Source organism: Glycine max, chromosome 18 (genome assembly GCF_000004515.6).
Source record: "Glycine max cultivar Williams 82 chromosome 18, Glycine_max_v4.0, whole genome shotgun sequence".
Taxonomy (NCBI): domain Eukaryota; kingdom Viridiplantae; phylum Streptophyta; class Magnoliopsida; order Fabales; family Fabaceae; genus Glycine; species Glycine max.
In genome coordinates this window covers 52,864,465-52,871,190 of record NC_038254.2, presented here as the reverse complement: position 1 = coordinate 52,871,190, position 6,726 = coordinate 52,864,465, and positions in this window count along the sequence as shown.

Genomic DNA, 6,726 nt, shown 5'->3' with positions numbered 1-6,726 from the left:
TTGTTGATTTTAATCATTGGTGAAAAACAATAAATAAAAAATTAAAAGATTAAAAATATAAATAAAAAATTTAATAATTAAAAAAATTTTAAAAATTTAGGGACGAAAAATACAGTTTATTTTTTATATTTATAAATTATAATCCATTGACGTGAAAAGTTCTAAGAAAACCTCACGGTATAAGGAACCGAATATATGGCTAGTTGACACCAAAAAGAGTCCAAAGACTCTTCTAATGACTCGATGAGTGTCGCAAGAAACTTATCTTTAATTTTTAATAAGATGCACCCTTTTCTGATCCTTATGTTTTTTAAACCAAAAGAATAAAAGTACTTGTGGGAAATCATCAAGGAAAATCTTCTTTCAAAACAGCACGTGAAATCCATACGAACTCATAATTAGCTGGTCTTACTTTACTCTTTTGTCCTTTTTTTTATTTTTTCATTAATTATTGTCACTACTTTATTTCTTCCCCCAACAACTAGCATGGCCTTTCACATCATGTCATTCACAGGAGCCAATCAACTATGTGCTCAGAAAAAATCAGGGTCAAAAGGGGAATGATGAACTTCATCAGAAACTTTAGAAGAAATAGAAAGGCTTTCAATCAGCAATATATGCATGCAGTTCATGATCACCCTGAAACTATAGAAAAATGAGCATTAAATACACTTCATGATCGATCATCAGCAACGACCCCAATTCCTCCAAAAATATTTCTAACATACACTAGCAGCCAATCAAATAATGAAATTTTCCTTGCACAATGGTGGACCTAATTGCAATTCTTGTGCATCATAGTTGACATTGACACTTGAGCAACTCTAGCTTTGATCATAGCATGGACCCAAATGAGAGATCTAGTAATGGGAATAGCAATTGTAATTTGCATGCCGTTATCAAATTGCAATTTAGATGTCACATAACATAATAGGGTAAGAAATATGGTGACGCAATTGTAATTTGCATGCCGTTATCAAATTGCAATTTAGATGTCACATAACATGATACGGTAAGAAATATGGTGACGCAATTGTAATTTGCATGCCGTTATCAAATTGCAATTTAGATGTCACATAACATAATAGGGTAAGAAATATGGTGACACAATTCTAATTTGCATGCCGTTATCAAATTGCAATTTAGATGTCACATAACATAATAGGGTAAGAAATATGGTGACTTAGGATATGAATAGGCACCGATCCAGGAAACCATTAAAGGGGACTGAATTTTTTTTATACTTTAATTATTTAAATATCTAAGTTCTAAAAAATATTTAATAAATAATCTTTTATAAAATTATTTATTAGTTTTGTAACTAAAGTTAAAATTATTTTTTATTTCAAATTATACAAGAAAGAAATACATGTGTTTATAACTTTTATAATTTTTTTTCAAGTTTTAAAAGATTTTTTTTTCTCACAAACTCTAACAATCAAACAACACTCACAATAAAAATAAACAAACACATCAAATATAATAATAACAAAAGTCATCAAGTTTAATAAGAATTATATATAACATATTTATATTTATAATATAATATTAATAATAATTAAATTTAGGGTGTTGTTAAATGCACCCAGCGTTATTGCTGGTGCACCCAACATCCTTTAAAAATTCCACAAATGCTCCTGTTTTTTTTCCTTGTGCGGATCAAGTTGACCCGTGGAAGACTTGCGAACCAAGTGCGGATCAAGTTGATCCGCGAGTTTTCCATGGATCAAGTTGATCCGCCAGTCTTCCACAGATCAACTTAATCCGTGTTGATTTTACTTTTACAGATCAAGTTTGGCTTACGGATCAAGTTGATCCGTAAAGCCTTCTACGGATCAACAACGGATCAACTTGATAAGGTGTTGGGTCAAATTGTGGATTGGCAAGAATGGGAAGAATTTTAATGTTGGAGAGGATGAATTGTAAGAGATTTCAGAGGATGAGATGGAGCTCGAGAGATAGGAAGAATGTGAATACATATTTCAGGAAAATCCAGGAGATAGGGTGTTGGGTCATGCTTGGAAGGTGGAGGGATCAGTAAGGAAGAAGACGAATGCAAGGAAAGAGCAGAGAAAGAGAAAAGAGGAGAGAATGGCTATAAAACAAAAGGAGAGGGAGGAGGAGTTGAAACGCTTAAAGAATTTGAAGAAGTAGGAAATACAGGAGAAGGTTAAAAAGATAATGAAGACGACAGGGATCCATAGTGATGATATTATCCCATTGTCCATGGCAGAAATTTACTTAAGTCATCTCTAACAAGGGTTAATGTTAATTCAAGGAATCCTAAAACAATTTCTTGGTTCGACTACTAGTTAAGGGCATCTCATCTTAATATCAGGTTTCCTCTTATCTCAAAACAACTTCGATCCAAGAAGGATTTATAACTATCTCTCACCTAGACGTAGCATACTCTAAGGGTCATCCTCATCTAACTAAAATGCATAACAAAACTCTTAGCACGAAACGTGATTCCCAAAGGTCTATAAGAACCTTAAGATACACCCCATAATCCAAATTAACCAAAAACACACTAAGCATTAATCATCGAAACCACTACAAGAGCTAACTCAGGGTGGGAGATCCTGTCCATGCATCCCACGAACACACAGGGGCATCCATCATGTTAAGACATGACCAAGTACACGCAGAGGTCACGATAGGTACTAAAGTATTCCTCGAAGCACCCTCAGACTTTGCTCGAATTAAGGTAGAGAGAACTAATATCTACCTCACTAATCATACAACTATCATCACTAATTCTTTAGGTGATCTACCTTTCACAAGAACATTCACTCTTGAACCCCTTTATGTTCAGCAAAGCAACGCCCTACTAACGACTTTACATTCTCTTAAGGTTTCACACTAAGCATCCTAACTACTTCTCATAACTTTTCTAACTACTCTATACTCTTAAACAACTATATACCAGACATCTCCCAAGAAGTACGATTATAGGTTTCTATGGCTACTACACCTACAAGATTCTCAATATTGCACTTAGGTGGTAAACTAAGCACATCCTTAAGGAACACAAGTACAACACTCACTAAGCTTGACTTCCGTCTACGATTAACCAGGTTCATGCATACTCAGGTGTTGCCTCTCGAAACACCTTAACGTGATTGACAAGGGTGAAAGTCTCTCTTTATTCGTAACGAAAGTAACAACATGACAGGTTATCAAGCAGTTTAACAAGGCATGATTAGAAGATAATCAACCCATAAAAAGATTAATAGTCGATTGACTAGGAGGCAATAATTTTAAATCAAGAAGGATCACTCAATCAGAATCAACAACAATTATTCCCAATGAATTATAGAAACGAAGACATGACCACAATGTACACACATGTGGAGATGTCAACAATCAATTGATTGTGACAGAAACATCAATAATCAAATTGTTTGGCGTTGGCTCATAACACAAAAAATGAATTATACTCGAGCTTGCAAGTGTAATCGAATTACTTGACTTAAGCACGCAACACAAATAATAGGTTACACCAAAACAAGAAGGTACCATCAAAATAGTATTCCTTATGAAATATATCTTAATGCAGGTCATCAAACTATAAGGCATTAGCATCGCTATGAACAAGGAATCACAAACAACCATACTATCTTTGCAATTAAGGTAGAACACCACACTACAAGCATACATAGAATTATAAGGTTCCTATAACAAGTATATAACGTACATATAAGAAGTAAGAATTAAACAGACACTAAGGATGTATTAAGGAATCACAAGTTTCAACAATCATGTTTATGATCACACACAAAGAAAATAAGGGATTAGCCGGCACATGTTAACAGATTGATTAAACACGCTCATTCACAACACACCTGCAAGTTCAAGGTTCTTGATGGCATTAATACACACATCAAGTTTTCAAGACTACTTATATCACCTAACGGTTTGCCATGACTTCCTACCACACTTCACGAATTATAAAGATGACCAGTCTCATTACTCATAACTCAACAGTGAAATTATGCTATATCAAACATTAAGGATGCAAGACATATCACAAGCATTATTAAGTCTCATTTAATCATGCAAAAGAAAATACAAATAATAATTCAAGCATGCTCAACAAAAACATTCATAAGTAATCATACAGAGCGCATTGGAATATGGTAAGCACGTAACACACTGGCCGAAAGGGTTGACCTGCTCTCATACCACTAAATGTGACACCTTCTATCCTGACATACATATAAATAAGAAAAACATATAAAAATACAGATAAACAAATTCATGTGAGTAAAAAGTTCACATTCGCTTTAATATTACCAAATAAAAATTATTAAAAACATATTTGGCTCGGAACAAGGCCGTCAAAGTTTACAAAAGAAATTTTGTTAAATCAATGAGGTAAAATAAAATAAAATAACATCATGCAATTAAAATAAAAACTCATCCCCAATATCACATCCTATTAGAGTGTTGTGTCTCAATGTCCTCTAGCACAAGGTTCTTTAAACTCATCCACCTAGTCATCTACTCCCACGAACACAAGATTCGAGATCATCACAGGATCCAAATACAAATAACACATACGGAGTGAATTATCACATTTAAAAAAATACAAATAAACAAATATGTAATAAAAAAATTATGAAAGTATTTATAACGTAACTCAACTTAACTTAATGATTTTTTCATCCAAATTAGAGAAAGATTATTGAGCAAAGTATATATGTTAAAAAGGGTAAAAGAAAGAAAACATTAACGTATATAATTTTTGTTTCTTGATAGTAGAAATATTTTACTTCTCTATTTTATTTTTGGAAGTAGCTACCGATTTGTGATCATTGTTCGTAGTAGCTATTATTTCTTGATCATCCTTGAAACTATCCATTGTTTGTTTGTTTGTCATTATTAAAAGTAGTCACTGCTAACACATGTAGAAAAAGAGGAAAAATAGTATGTAAAATGTATGAAAGAAGATAAATTTTGTGAATATGTTGTTGTTGGTAATGTTCACGAAGTGTCTTAAAAATTCTTAACCTAAAACTAATTCTTTTTTTTGACAGCCACGTAAAACTAATTCTAAAATGCTACTTTATAATTGGTTTTAAATAGAGTCTAAAAGTGATTTTTATTTAAACCTTATTTTTAAAACTAATTTTAAAATAAATAGTTTTAAAAGAATTTAAAAAGTTAGACATGATCGTGTTTTGGATCCCTCCATATGAAACTCCCGTATGATGACTATTATACAAAATAATCAAAGGAAAAAAAAAAGGAATGATCATTATTTTTATTATTTCTAATTATTCTAAATTAAATAATGTTTTAATTATTTCTAATTATTTATCACGGATTTTTCCTTCTCGCCAATGGGCTAAGCACTTAGAATATGCCGCCTGATTTTGCTTTGGAGCCTATAAGCCAAGATTTCTTATGATAGTGTAGTTTTTTGTTGCCTTTTTATTTTCAATCTTGTACCATTAAAGAAAAACGCTTTTAAATTATTGTTAATTGTTTATCACACGTTTGTGCTTTTCTCTTTCATATTGTTTTTATTTATATTATTCATTCTCTTTCATTAAATATATTTAATGAGAAATTAATTCTTATAGTATTTTTTCCAGCTTAGTAAGTAGTTGACGATTGCAAATATGATTAGGGTGAAATTAATAACAATAAAATAAATTTATTTTTATTGAATAGAAATTGATTTATTTAATAAAATAAATAAATTTGATCTAATAGTTCTAAATTAAATCTATTACATATATACACACACATGTTTTTAAATTTAATTTAAAATCTAGATTATCATGTAATTTTTTTATAAATTATTATTATTAATTTTAAATATAGGTTATTATATATATGTATATATATACACACAGAATCATAGTTTCTTTATTTTTATTTAATAAATATATAAAATTTAATAATTATAAAAATAAAAAATCATTATTTTAAAAATTAATCATAAGAAAATAATATTTCATTAATGCTAGACCAGATTTTTTATTATCAATAATGCTAGATAAGATTGAATCAAATGAACAACTATTTTGATATCGGTTATTAAGAATTTAGTTAAGTCTAATTTAAAATGATTCAAAATTAAAGTCTGAAGTGGATTAAAATGACTAAATCTAGATTATGATGTAATTTTTGTAAAAATAAATTACTAGTATTAATAATTTAATTTAAAATCTAGACTATTATATTATTATATACACACACACACTAATAAGTATGGTTTTTCTATTTCTATTTATTAAGTATATAGAACTCAATAATTATAAAAATAGAAAATCAATTTTTAAAATTAATCATAAAAAGTAATCTTCCATTAATGTTAGATCATATTGTTTGCTCAATAATGCTACAACATCAGATTGAATCAAATGAAGAAGTATTTTGATATTGGTTATTAAAAATTTAGTTAAATCTAATTTAAAATGATTCAAAATTTACGTCTCAAAGAGATTTAAAATGATTATGCAAATTTGATTTTACAATGTGGAGCTTTAATTATCATTTTTTTAAAATTTAGTTACATAGTTATAAAATTATGTATAATTTGGAAATATATATTATAGTATATTTTTTTATCAATAACTATTCATCAATAATAAATATATTACTTTTAATTAGAAAATTCTTATTTTGATCATTATTATTTATGAAACATATTGTAAAGCAATTAAATTAGAGAAAAAGACTTAAGTGTGTGTGTATATATTTCTTAATTTATAT